The sequence below is a fragment of the Rattus rattus genome, chromosome 2 (assembly GCF_011064425.1).
Source record: "Rattus rattus isolate New Zealand chromosome 2, Rrattus_CSIRO_v1, whole genome shotgun sequence".
In the NCBI taxonomy this organism is placed as follows: domain Eukaryota; kingdom Metazoa; phylum Chordata; class Mammalia; order Rodentia; family Muridae; genus Rattus; species Rattus rattus.
This window is the reverse complement of record NC_046155.1, coordinates 148,328,065-148,342,470: the sequence shown is the minus strand read 5'-3', so window position 1 is coordinate 148,342,470 and position 14,406 is coordinate 148,328,065.

The window sequence follows — 14,406 nt, the reverse complement described above, 5'->3', positions numbered from 1 at the left end:
GGTTTAATATGCTTTTCCTGTTATATATGCATATGTATATCATATATATTTAACATATATATATATCATATGTAATGATTTCTAGGTGTTAACCTACACTTTTGAGCCAATTTCTGCAGAACAATGAGAATGTACTGTTTTGTAGTGATGCTATACAAATAGATGATTTCTTAATTATTAGTGATAATTCTATTAAGAATTCCTAAAATCATATTAAAATTATTAATCTATTTTCTAATAGGACTGCTATTAAGTTCTGTCTGATGTCAAAACTGCAATGAGAACTCTGCCAGTATTCAAGCATCATGAGTTAATTGTTTCTAAAATAGAAAGCTGACATCTACTACTTAGAGCACATTATATTATAAGAGGTTGTAAGATCATAAAACAAAGGTCATGAAAAGAGAACTAATGATTTACTACAGGTGCAGGTTAAAAAGATAAAATGTTGACTGGTTTTATCTATATGAAACTTCACTAAAACTTTAGTCACAAAAGTTATGGTTTTTAACTTTCAATTAGCCTGTAGAGCTAGTGACAGATGTGTACAGGGGTGCAATGAGGAACTATATAAATTATTCATAAAATTCACAGTACCAATGCACTAATGCCAATTATACACAAAGAGAGAAATATACTTTGTACATGCTCTGCTTTTTTGTTTTCCAAAATATATTAATTAGATTAATTCATTCCTAACCTGTTTAAACACACTTTAATTATGTGATAAAAATATTACTTAAATATATCCTTTATTTGTTCCACACATAAAACAAACATAAGTACCAATAGAAACATGAAAATATGACACAGTGAATAAAATAAATAACATTTAAATTTTGTAAAGTAAATCTCCTGCAGAAGGAAACAGTTGTGTCATCAGTTCAGTAAGCAGTGTTTAGATTAAGGTGTGTGCCACCAGTCGTGGTTCATGTGATGTGATCCATCCAACTTAGGACCTCATACATCCTAGGAAAGCATTCTACAAACTAAGCTGTATCCTCATCCCAGTGTTCTAGCTGTATTAAAGCAGATAAAGATCCTCACCAGAGGCCAGAGTCGTTGAATGCTATTTCATCTGACATTGGTGAGTTTTAAACCATCAAAATTAAAGGCCCTGCTTTCAGGCCTCCTGGCTATTGTGCACATAATGACAGCTTGTTAGACTTAAGCAAGCCTTTCTGAGTTTAAAAGGAATTGATCTATTTTGTTTGCTAGGAAATATAGCTGACTATAAACTCATGTGGCAGATTGCTCTCTTCTACATTAGTGGCAAGAGCGATGAAGTCTGCAGGCCAATGAGAAGCAACTGTTCTTTCAAAGATGTTCTAGGACTTAGACAACAATGAGAAAATGTAGATTCCTCCTGTTAATCTGGTAATCAGTTACTTCAATGTCATTCCTTGCTTTTCATTAATCAAGTGGTATGAATTCAAACCTTCCCGTATCATTGTTTAAGAAACACAGTATCACTCACTTGTATCTGTTTTCAGTTTCCTGCTGTAAAAGTCAATAGCAGAGCTTTATTCAGGAAAGCATGGGAGATGTGATCTTCCCAGAATGTGAAGTTTGCAGTGTACGACATCAACCCACAAGGCATGGACCCCACAATCTGGTTCTTGCTGCATGACACATAATATCACATATTCAAACCATCTTTGATGCAGGCCTATACCAACTGCATCAATGTGAGAGCATTGGACCTCGGCTCTTCATTCAATTTCACAGTTTCATTGTAAATTCTGAAAATTTGGTTTTGAAGTCATATTACTTCATTATTTATGTAATACTCTTTAATATAAAAATTAAACCATATAGCTGTGCTGTAGACCACCCAGGGGAGTGTATCAGCAGAGGGACCAAGGCTTGGATTTCAGGTAGAGAATGGATTCAGTGGGACAGACAGACACAAACTCGAGGTGTGTGCTGTTGCGAAAAGCTTTACTTCTCAGCACAGATTTAAGCAGTTAGAACAGGTGCATCATAATTGGCAGTCATCCAGCTCTTAGTCATCACCCCACCAATGTCCCTTGCAAGGAGGAAAGTAGAACGTACAGTCTAGGAAACAATTCTCAGCTGCAAACAGTAGTTTAGAAAACTGCAATTACACTGCCAGACTTGTGGGCACCAGATATACATTTATCATTTACCTTTATTTTAAACTATTTAAAGCTTAAACTCTATGTTTTTGGCCCCTCAGAACAATATGGAAACTTTTGTAACCATTCTATAATTCCTTCCAGTTCTTGCTCAATGTTAGTTGATAAGTTTGCTCAACTTGTTGGAACTTATCCATGATCTTTCTAAAAGAGTCACTACTATTCTGAATCATGCTAAACAAAATTTTTCCAAAAGTGGGGGAAAGGCTTTTCTGGAACAGTCACGTTCTTAGTTGCTGCAATTAACTTCTCTCCTACTTGCTGGGAACTAATGGGGGCAGCAAATGAACTGCACTCATCGCAGCCGTTGAGTTCATCAGTGTCATGAAGGTGTGAGACATTTCTGTCTCTGAACTTTCAGTTCTTGAAGCATCTAAAGGTACATGACCATCTTCCCACACTGCTATATTCTTAAAATCAGATATTGTTGACAGCTTAAAGTTACCACAATCACAAAGGCTAGAACACAGAAGGCACCTCCAGTGCAAGCATAGACCCCAGTCATCATCTATTTGTAGGGAGACGGCCAGGGACCTCCGGGAGGCCGAGCAGTTCCAGGCACACGCCTCTGTTCTGGATAGAAATGAAGCACAAGAGCTTCATGTCACACAGACGCCCCTGGAGTGGGTGTGGCATAGCTGTACACATTTTTATCTTCATATAAATTAATTAACACTTCAGACAAATCAGATTAATTTAAAATTTGAAGATTTTTTAGAAGGCAAGCTGCAATTCGACAAAGGGAATGGGAAGAGAGGCCCTGGGCTAGGGCAGTGGAAAGTTGCTCGAGGCACTCTTATGGAGACTCAGCAGTGGTAGACTTCTAGGTATAATTTAAAACTAACAGCTCGCTAACAGGCTTGAAATCATAAACAGGACACATCTATCCCAAACTCTGTGAACACCAAAAAGAGATACAAATATTTGGTTTCTCTCTTCTGCCTTCCTATCAGCCTGCTTTCAGAAATCTTAATTGGCATAATGGAATAAAAGAATAGGAGAACTAGATAGTGAGAAACGTGAGTAATGTAACACACACACACACACACACACACACACACAGACATATTCTTTGTGTCTCTGTCTCTGTCTCTCTCTCTCTCTCTCCCCCACCCCCCTGTCTCCCTCTCCCTCTGTTGAATTCATGTGTAACACATCCTACAATACTTGTCATTTTGATATTAAAATGGGCTGTAAATGAACTTTATACAGTGAAGTTGCATTAAAATATTGCTAATATAATGACAGATTTCTTATAAAAACGCTGAACAGTTGATTGGAAAGGAGAAACCTTTTTTTCCCCAGTAAGAGAGTAAAGTTCACTGTAACAGGGAAAAGTAGAGCCTCTCCATGTAAGAGTAATGCGAGCGCTGAAAGCCTCCAAGGGAGCAGTGCTAGGCTCCCGCGCCTCGCAATTCTGTGATTATGAAGGTTCTTTTTAATGCTGAGGAGAGGCAGACCTTATTCTGAACATGTCAGGAGCCAAATTAACAAGTCATATTCTAATATTGAGAATGCCATACAATTTCCTTCATATATTTCTCAACTCCACGGGGTATTTTATAGAAGTAATGAAACAAGTGAATGAAGGTAGGAGTCATTTAGGGCAGGACATAGTGTGGTGTAAGTGCTTTCTCTCTCCAGCATTACACATTTCTCACAGTGTCCCCTATTTCCTAAACCTTAACATGATGAATGCCATTGCTCTGGGTGGCATAGAAAGCTCTGTGTTAGTGGTGACACACAGGGGAAAAAAAATCTTTATGCACATGTTCTGCTATTTCTGGTTAACATGCTCACCGACATTTCTCCTTTTGCTCCTGGAATAGTCTGGGCAACTCTAGATTTTTAGCTCCTCAACATTGATAAATGTGTGCACTCATCTATCCCCGGTGATATGTGAAATATGATGTGATTTCTGGCTTTTTGTTACTGTTCTCTTTAATCCTTTTTTTACAGTCTGGCCTTCAACCTCCTCCTGGTCTGACCCCCCAAACACTCCCGTTCCTATATCTTCTTGCCCCCCATCTCCAAGAGAATGTCCCCACCAGACCTTTAATTTCCCTAGGAACTCAAGTCTCTCGACAATTAGGTACATCTTCTCTCACTGAGGCCAGACCAGGAAGTCCTCTGCTGGATATGTGTCAGGAGCCTCATATCAGCTCTTGCTTGCTGTCTGGTTGCTGTAAGTATCTGAGTGATTTCGGAGATTCAGGTCACTTGTGACTTCTGGTCTTTCCATGGGGCCACCCTCCTCCTCAGCTTCATCCAGTTTTTCCCCAATTCAACTACTGGGGTCACCAGCTTCCATCCTTTGGTTGAGTGCTATATCTGCATATGACTCAGCTTCTTGTTTGACCTTTCAGAGGGCAGCCATGGTAGGCTTCTGTCTGCAAGTACACCACAGCATCAGTAACAGTGTCAAGCCCCAGGGCCTCCCTTTGAGTTGGAACCCAATTTAGGCCTGTCATTGGAACTCCTTTCTCTCAGGCTCTTCTCCACTTTTGTTCCTGCAGTTCCTTCAGACAGGAAAAATTCTGGGTCAGAACTTTTGACTGTGGAATTGCAACCCAATTCCTCCCCTTGATGTCCTGACCCTCCACTGGAGGTGGACTCTGTAAGTTCCCTTTCCCCACTGTAGAGCACTTCATCCAAAGTCCCTCCTTAATATCTTCCTAAGTGAGGTAACTCAGACTCAAAGGACATGCATGATATGTACTGACTAATAGGTGGATATTAGCCAAAATGTACAGAATTCCCAGGATACAATTCGTACATTTTAAGGTTAACAAGATAAAGGGCTCAAGTGAGGATGCCTCAGGCACACTTGGAAGGGATAAGAAAGCAGTTGCAGGGGAGGGCGGAAGTTGGGGGTGTAAAGAGAGGGAGAGACCTGGATGGGACAGGGAGGGAAAGGGGGGAACAGGATTGGGTATGTGGGGGGGCAGCAGGACTGAAACACTGAGGGTCAGCAGAAAGAATGGAAACAGGTGACCTCAGGAGATAGGAGGTGGGTGCGAGACCCTCTAGAATGTACTGGAGGCCTGGGAGGTGAGAGACTCTCAGAACTTTCACTCCTTTCAGAAACTTCAAGAAACACTTTATTTTGCTAAACATGCTTTCTCTATAATGCATGTGGTAGGGATCTTACAGTGCAAGCATATTAATGTGCAATTTCATGTTTAGTTAGACATTTTACAAGACTTTTAAAATAATTTTTATTTTTTAAGATAAGTCAAGCATCTCTGCTTGTGTGAATAAGTCAATAATTCAAGGGTTTGTGCTTTAGATGGTGCTCTGCACAATTAAACACAGCCTTATTTCTTTTTCCAAATTTTTGTCAATATCACTTACATATACTTGTGTATACTTACATATACTTTGTATTTTTATTTTATAAGCTTTCTAATATTGTGTGTGTTTCCAGTTTATTTAATAAGATGGTAGAGTATGAAAGGCAGGTCAATTTTATGTCTACTGGAGAGCTGCTAGGGTATGTCTATGTGTGAAAATATCTCTACTTTGTGTTTTAGCAATATTATATTTTAGTTTCAGATTTCAAACACTTAAAAGTTAGAAGAAATTATCTAGTTGTTTTAAGAGGGAGAAATTAAACACAAAATTATAAATGACTATCTTAAATAGATTGTTAATTGATAACTTAAAAATTCTGAAAGTTCTAGTTCTAGTTCAGATAATCATTCGGGAGATATTTGATTCATGAAATAATGTGAATTAATTCATATAATTTGATATTGACATCATAGAAAATCAACATATCTGAATAAGTTGGCCAATATTGCCTTTCCAGGAACTAGGTCTTTCCAACGATGTTAATGCACTGCTTATTCATGAGCCAAGAGGCTGTGTCTGCTCCCTTACATTTTGTTTCACTATGGCTCCAAGGGTATTGAAGAGGAGAGTAGGTTTTACACCTCTCATTAGTGAACAGTTCTATGAAAGTGGGATTTGGATACAAAGACCTTCTGCTTGAGGTTCAGTGTGTCATCATTTCTAGCTGACATATACAGGGACAACTTGCCAACATTTCAGACACTTGTTCTTTTCTATTTTAATTGTATATTTCATGTATTTACATTTCAAAAGTTATTCCCTTCCCCCTCCCACTGCTCCTCCCGCCTGCTTCCATGAAGATGCTCCCACTCCCACCCACACCCAAGCTCTCCCACTTGAACACCCTGGCATTCCCCTACACTGGGGAAATAAGCCTTCACAGGACCAAGGGCTTCTCCTCCTATTGATGCCAGACAATGTCATCCTCTGATACATATGTGGCTGAAGCCATGGGTCTTTAGATATGTACTCAATGGTTGGTGGAGCTATGGCTGTCTGGTTGTTTGGTATTGTTGTTCTTCTTATGGGGTTGCAAACCCCTTCAACTACTTCAATCCTTTCTCTAACTCCTCCATGGGGGTGCCCATGCTCAGGCCAATGGTTGGCTGCAAGCATCCTCATCTGTATTGATAAGGATCTGGCAGAGCCTCTCAGGGGACATCCATAAAAGGCTCCTATCAGCAAGCACTTCTTGGCATCAGCAATAGTGACTGGGTTTGGTGGCTGCATATGGGACAGATTCCCAGGTGGGGCAGTCTCTGGATGATCTTTCCTTCAGTCCCTGTTCTACTCTTTGTCCCTGTATTTCCTCCCATGAGTATTTCATTCCTCCTTCTAAAAAGGACTAAAACAGCAACATTTTGGCCTTCATTTTTCTTGAGCTTCTTATGGTCTGTGCATTTCTTCTTAGGTATTCTAAGTATTTATAGTAATATCTACTTATCAGTAAATGCATACCATGTGTGTCCTTTTGTGACTGGGTTACTTCACTCAGGATTATATTTTCTAATTCCTTCCATTTACCTAAGAATTTCATGAAGTCATTGTTTTTTGATACCTGAGTAATACTCCACTGTATAAATGTACCACATTTTCTGTATCCACTCCTCTGTTGATGGGCATCTGGGTTCTTTCCAGCTTCTGGCTATTAAAATAAGGCTGATATGAACATAGTGGAGCATGTGTCTTTGTTATATGTTGGCACAATTTTTGGGTATATGCCCAGGAGTGGCATAGCTGGGTCCTTAGTAAGTACTATGTCCAATTTTCTGAGGAACTGCCAGACGGATTTCCACAGTGGTTGTATCAGCTTGAATTACCACCAACAATGGATGAATAAACCTATTTCTCCACATCCTCTCCAGCATCTGCTATTACCTGAATTGTTGATCTTAGCCATTTTGACTGGGGTGAAGTGGAATCTCAGGTTTGTTTTGATTTGCATTTCCTGATGACTAAGGATGTTGTTCATTTCTTTAGGTGTTTCTTGGCCATTCAGTATTCCTCAGTAGATAACTCTTCATTTAGCTCTGTACCCAATCATTTTTAATAGGATTATTTGTTTTTCTGGAGTCCAACATCTTGAGCTCTTTGTATATATTAGTTATTAGCTCTCAATGGGATGTAGAATTGGTAAAGTTATTTTCCCCATGTGTTGGTTTTGTCCTATTGACAGTGTCCTTTGCCTTACAGAAGCTTTGGCAATTTTATGAGGTCCCAATTGTCAATTCCTGATCTTAGTGCATAAGCCATTGGTGCTCTGTTTAGGAAAATTTCCCCTGTGCCTATTTGTTCTACAGTCTTCCCCTCTTCTGGAGGAAGCACCATTTTTGATCTCAAGCTGTATTACAGAGCATTTGTGATAAAAAGCTGCATGGTATTGGTACAGCTACAGGCAGGTAGATCAGTGGAATAGAATTGAAGACCCAGAAATGAACCCACATGCCTATGGTCACTTGATCTTTGACAAAGGAGCTATAACCATCCAGTGAGAAAAGACAGCATTTTCAACAAATGGTGCTGGTTCAATTGGAGGTCAGCATGTAGAAGAATGCAAAAGGACTCATTCTTATCTCCTTGTACAAAGCTCAAATCCAAGTAGATCAAAGACCTCCAAATAAAACCAGATACACTGAAACTAATAGAAGAGACTTGTTCTTTTCTAAGACCAGAGGTTGTTCTCTGGAAGAATGAGCTGTAAACTGGACTTTATGAGCATCTTTTGATGAACATGACCCTAGTGGCTTTGAGGGGAATGGCCGAGAGAGATCTGTGCTGTACAAGTTTAAATAGTGAGAAGACTTTCTCCTCCCTTCATGTCATGCCTGTTACTACTCAGACCAGCTCAGTTAATACTTATGCATACTCTCTTCTGTTTATTTCTGCTTTCTTCAATACTATCCACAGTGTAATAAGTTTCTACCTTGTGTTTTTCTCAATTAACCACCCTCTCTAAACATGTTTCCCACCTTCTATGTTCAAGATTTGAGACTGATCTTGTTATTAATAACATGGGAAATTCACTTTGTGCTTTAGGTGAAATAGTATTACAGCTTACTTCTTTTGTTTTGTTTTTAAATAAAACACAGCAATGTTTCCTCATTATTATGCTACTTTTGAATTATTTACCCTAATATTTTCTATGTAGCTTCAGTCATACCAGTCTTGATGACCTATTAAAACCATCTCTTGTATTTCTTTATCTCAAATAAGGGAAAGTTAATTTTTGATATAATCTCTGTATCTTCTTTGTTATCTCTTTCAAAAGCTGATGTTACAGTAGCACTCAGATATTACTGATGGTCTGGGAACCTCAAGAAAATCTCCAAAAAAATCACATTTTAGTATAGCAAGTTCACAAGACCAAATAATATTTATGTCACTACATACATAATATGTGATTTATTATGTAATTAACAAAGTAAAGAAAAACATTACATTCAGATGCATAAAAATATAGGTTTTGAAAATTGTGTCATATCACATGTACTGAACTGAAACTTCCAGAGGTCTTTGAGATATTGATTCAATGTATACTGCTCATGAAACAATATACTGTATACTTGTAATTCATGGTTTATAGGTGCAGGTAACAATAAATATTAATATCTATTTTGTGTAAATTCAGCATTTTCACTAATTTTTTCTTAGAAATACTGAAGATCTGAAGATCATTAATTTCAGAGGACAGTACTCAGAGTTTTTTCACAAATGCTGCCATTGTAGCCCAGAGACTGTGATTTCAACAAAAGCAAACATGGCAAAGAGACATGCTTCCCTACCATTCTCATGGGTCAAATCAGTGCTGGGAAACATGAGCAGGAGCAACAGCAGGCTAGCTATGGATTTATGGTCTCTGTAATCATTTAAACATGATAAATATTGGCAGTCAGGAAAATACTTTGTGGTTCTTCAATATTGATAGCTGTGTTTCTAATTAAACACAATTATAAATCAATGCACTCTGCAAAACTTGAACACACACACAAATGTGCACAAATATAGAAAGAGAGAGAGAGAGGAGGACATGGGACTGTTTGAGATATAAACCTTGAAAGATATACAATGGTGTTTTTCTGAAGATCATTATTAATCTTTTAACTTTTTCACAAATTTTCTGTTAATAAGCTTAAAATGATGTCTAAAACTCAATAAATATAGTTAACTTCAATTCTACAACTTAAATGTAATTGATAATACAGATTTATAGATTCACCAAGAACTCAGTACCTGCTGTCATTATTTATTATTTGTCCTTCTTGAAGTGATAGACACCATTGATTTGTATAAGAAATACATAATTAATGTGGATACTATGACTAAATTATTACCTTCAATGTTCTTTTATAAAATAATTTGGTTTATGTATAAAAACACATTCAAATATGTTCTCTTTTTCCTGTATTCTACTAAACCTGATTCAATACTGTAAAGTTTTGTGCTTTTGTCTACTCATCTCAGGGCAGGGTGATGGCAGGGCTGAAAGTAGAAACAGAATGTCGGCTTCTAATTATTTCTAAATACTTCAAAAGGATAAATCACTTTGCTGTTGAGGGAGGCGATGGATGTTCTGTCCTGGAATAAAGTAAGCTTTAAGCCTTAGTGGAACTAATTTATGAGTGAACAGAGAAGGGAAATGAATTACTTCACTGAGAGAAGAAGTTTCAAATATCGATGTCATGAAGGCGAACATCCATAATTACTCCATCTCCATTTTAGAAAATCACAAATGAAATTTATAACATATTGCAGATGTGAAAAAAGAAGTGTGTGTTCTGCTCTCATTACAGGAGCTTACTCCAACAAGATTAAACTGTCTGTGGGTAAGGAAGTTCATGGAGATGAACCACTCTGAAGACACTTTCAGGGAACAGTTTCTGCTTTACTGTTTGTGAACAACTACTTATATAGTGGAATACTGTCAATTGTGATTGGTTAGCACACTAACCCAGATTCAACAGTGAGCTCACATACCACCTGTGCCTACATGTGAAGAAGCATAGAAAAGTAGACAGGGGAGTAGAAAGTCAGCTACTGGCTACTCACGGACTTCATAATTCATTGTTCTGATTTCTGGGAATATTCAGAACCTGGTGTGCCATGCTTCATATTTGGAATGAGAGTGTGCCAGGAAGGCTAACTGCCAGGTCATGCACTCATTTTATCTTACAGTATTCTCAGCAGAGTAAAATGTGTGGAGAGCAAGAGTGCTTCTTGTTAGAATCCTCCTTATAAACCTAAGAATCTTAGGAGTGAGGACTTTATGAGCCACCTGTCTACAATAACCACATCCTCCGCATAAATTTAGGAAATATGGCATATTTGGGCTCTTCATTTTTTACCCATATAACTTTGTTAACGGGGTGAAAAGTTTTAACAATGATACATTTTATTTAAATGTAAAGAATCACATGTTTGAGATGATGCACCAAGAACCAAGCTCTAAACCCTTCATGTGCAATTAAGTCTTTATTTCTAAACTTCAAATTATCTGAAATCCTGTTAGTAGCCAGGTACTATTCTTAACTACTTAATGTACTAGAGTTCTTTAAATATTTTGCTTCCCACTTCTAGAAAAAAGTCTAATGCAAATATTTTTCGTGACATTAAACTTAAAATTTCTATTGCACTGACTGATTTATGTGAGTGCTTGTTTTCAATGGCACATGTGAGAAACAAAAGAGAGAGACGTGGGCACAAGGTCTCAAACTCCCTGCACAGAGCTGTGCAGCTACTTTTGGCCTAGATCCAGGCTGCATTCACCTCACTGGCAGAAATCAATGAATCATCTCCACATTCTTGATGGTCAGATCCATTATCCTGCTATAATATGAAAATATATTCATTTAGCAGCCAAATGATGTCAAATCCATAGAGATGCTTAGCGGTATGTAGAGCACATCCTAACTGCATCAGCTTGGAAATGGAAAACATAATGAGGGCATGAGTATCAAGGCATGAAAATTCTCTATAAGTGCTGAATGCCTCACCACATCCAGTCACCTTGATCTGAATACGCTGGCTACACAGTCTTTTTTAATAATGCATTTGTGTTATGGATTAAGGGCCGGATTTTTTTTTTTTTTTGCATGCATGGATTGTGGGGACTCTGTTATTCTTGACTGTCAACCTACAGAATGGTGGATAAAATATCAAAGCAATTTCTCTGATACTTTTTTAGTTAAAATTACTGGAAAAAGGTCCTTTACTCCATATTATTTTCACATCAATTATAATAATCTCTCGTTGATGGCAAGTGGGCTTCAGTTCACACTGCAATGTCAAGTGACACCTAGCAGCTGTTTGAAGCAAATTTCAGAGAGACATGGTGAAGTCAAGTCCAGCAGGGAGCACAGCTTTGGAAGATTCTACAGTCTTCCTTGCGTCAGTGAATAGGACTGGTGCTGTTAGGTGTTTGTCTTACATGCCTGTGTTATCCTCTTATGTCATATCCTGAGGATCTTCTGTTGATCTGGACTAAGTGAATAGAAGATGGTTTATTATTTTTTTTACATTTTACCCAAACCCTACATTTCATTTGTCACCTAATATTATATTACCTGATCTTTAATTAGTCACTAAAACAATCAACAAGTTGGTATAGACTACTCTATGAGGATGTCATAAAAGTCTTCACAGATACATTAAAATCTATTTTTAAAAGTAGTTATGAGTCAAATATCATACTAAATGATTCTACCATGACAATGATTTTTATCCTTGAGGACTTGAAATTGTAATAAGAAGGCAGCTAGATAAAATCTAAGCAGGAATATGGCAATTTCTTTTCTGTTGAAGAAAAGTACTAGCATATTCAAGAAGTCAGAAGATAGGAAAATGACTGAAAATGGAGAGGGATAGATGGTGATTCTTCCTGAGAAGAAGTGAGAAGTCTGTTCTCAGTATTTCAAGATTTACAACCAATAAGCAGCTTAAATATTAACTTTGCACAAAAGTGGGTATTTGTAACAATCAAACTTAGGTGAGTCTGAATATTGAGGATTTCTCTTGAACAGAGTAAGTAAATAAGTAAATAACTGGGCTTCAAAGCTGTATGTAAAGTGAAACCTGGAAGACTGTCCTTACTTGGATTTATCCAAAGCTAGAAAAATATTCACGATAAAGAAACAAAAGCTTTATGAAAAGTGAATTGTCAATGTAATAGAATATATGCAATATAAAAATACAAAAAAGAGGCAGAAGGTTACAAGGGATGTGGGCAGACGTGGAGAGAGGAATATGTGTAGGAGAAAACAAACACAAGTATGTATATATAAATAAATGGGTTACGCTATATACTAATTTAGAACATAATGAAAAGTGTGAATTCTATTCTGAACTATTGACAATGTTAATTAGCAAATTATTTTCGAAAATTTGGCATATGCCAAATTGTTATAAGATCTCCCAAGTAATTTAATCAGAGTTTAATTAATTCGCTGTTAATAACCACTATAAATCTGTTTTCTCATATTTTTGGTTGTAATCTGCTTGTCTGTCTAACCTAAAACATAAAGGACAGAAAGATAATTAAGATGATTATGTCTCTCTTCCATATTCAATGTTTGAAATGCCATTTTTATCAAACACTTAGGAAAAATCTCAGGAAGATATCCAATTCTATAGGTCATTTTTGCCAGATTCTGTTTAATCTTAGTAAAGCTTGAAGTCTTCAGGGCCCAGGCAAAGAAGTTTCTGGAACTAAGGATAAGAGGAGCAGTGTTCCATATAAATCATTATTTCATCCATAGGAGTTAAAAAGTTAATTTGCAAAACCAGACCTTTCTGTACACTTAGAATGACCAAGTACAAGTTGCAGAAAATGCGAGTTGTGTATTTTACAAGATCATCAGTGAGAGTGAGTGTGGCATTGAAAGGTCAGAGATCATTCCTGTGTAGTAGGAAATGTGTGGAGGACATGAGATTTATTAATGTTCTAACCATCAAAGAGGCATTATAAAAAACACAGAATGGGACACATTTTAAATCTGAAAACAATGATCTGAGTTTGTGATCAATGTAAGAGATTAACTGCAGCACACACAATATCTTTCCTGTAAGAAGTCAAGAAAATGGCCATTGCAGTGGTTTTCAACCTGTAGGTCATATCCCCTTCGGAGTCACAAATCATATATTTACATTAAAATTCAAAACAATAAAATTACATAACAAATAAATTACAATTATAAAGTAGCAATAAATAATTTTATGCTTAGGGTCACCAGAACATATTAATGGATTGCAGCATTAGGGATGTAGAGAACCACTACTCTATTGACTTTGACAAATGTGGAGGTTAGTGGAGGAGATAACCTTCTAGACTACACCTGTGTATGGGAAGTAAACTGAAAAATTTTCAAATTTACCTCAAGAAAAAATCTTTCTCCCTGGAGATTATTCAAGATCCCATAATTTGGAGAACCAAAAGAACCTATACTGAGCTAAACATCTTTATAACCTTGTAATAAAATGTCTTGTGCTATGGCAGTAGAGCCATGACATTTTTTTTAAGTTCCAGATTCATAGCATGCAACTCCTACTCCATGGGCATTCTGAAAAGTAGAGACAAGTCAGCTCACAACAGTGGGAAAAATATGAGTGTTTCTCTGTATACTATTATGAACATTTTAGCTCTGTTTGCTCTCTTTTTTGCTGTTCATAAAGAGATCTTTACAGTCAGTAAAACATAATTCGAATAAGAATCCTGTTAACTGCAGAATGGTATAGTCACTGCATTGTCTCAAACATATTTTTATTAAAAATAACATCAAAATTTTGCAACCCATTTTGAGGGCATGAAATAACAGATCAATGGTAGCCACATGGCATCTAAAATCTAATTCTCTCAGGATTCAGTTACTTCACATGAAGTTCAACTAAATAAGAATGTTCA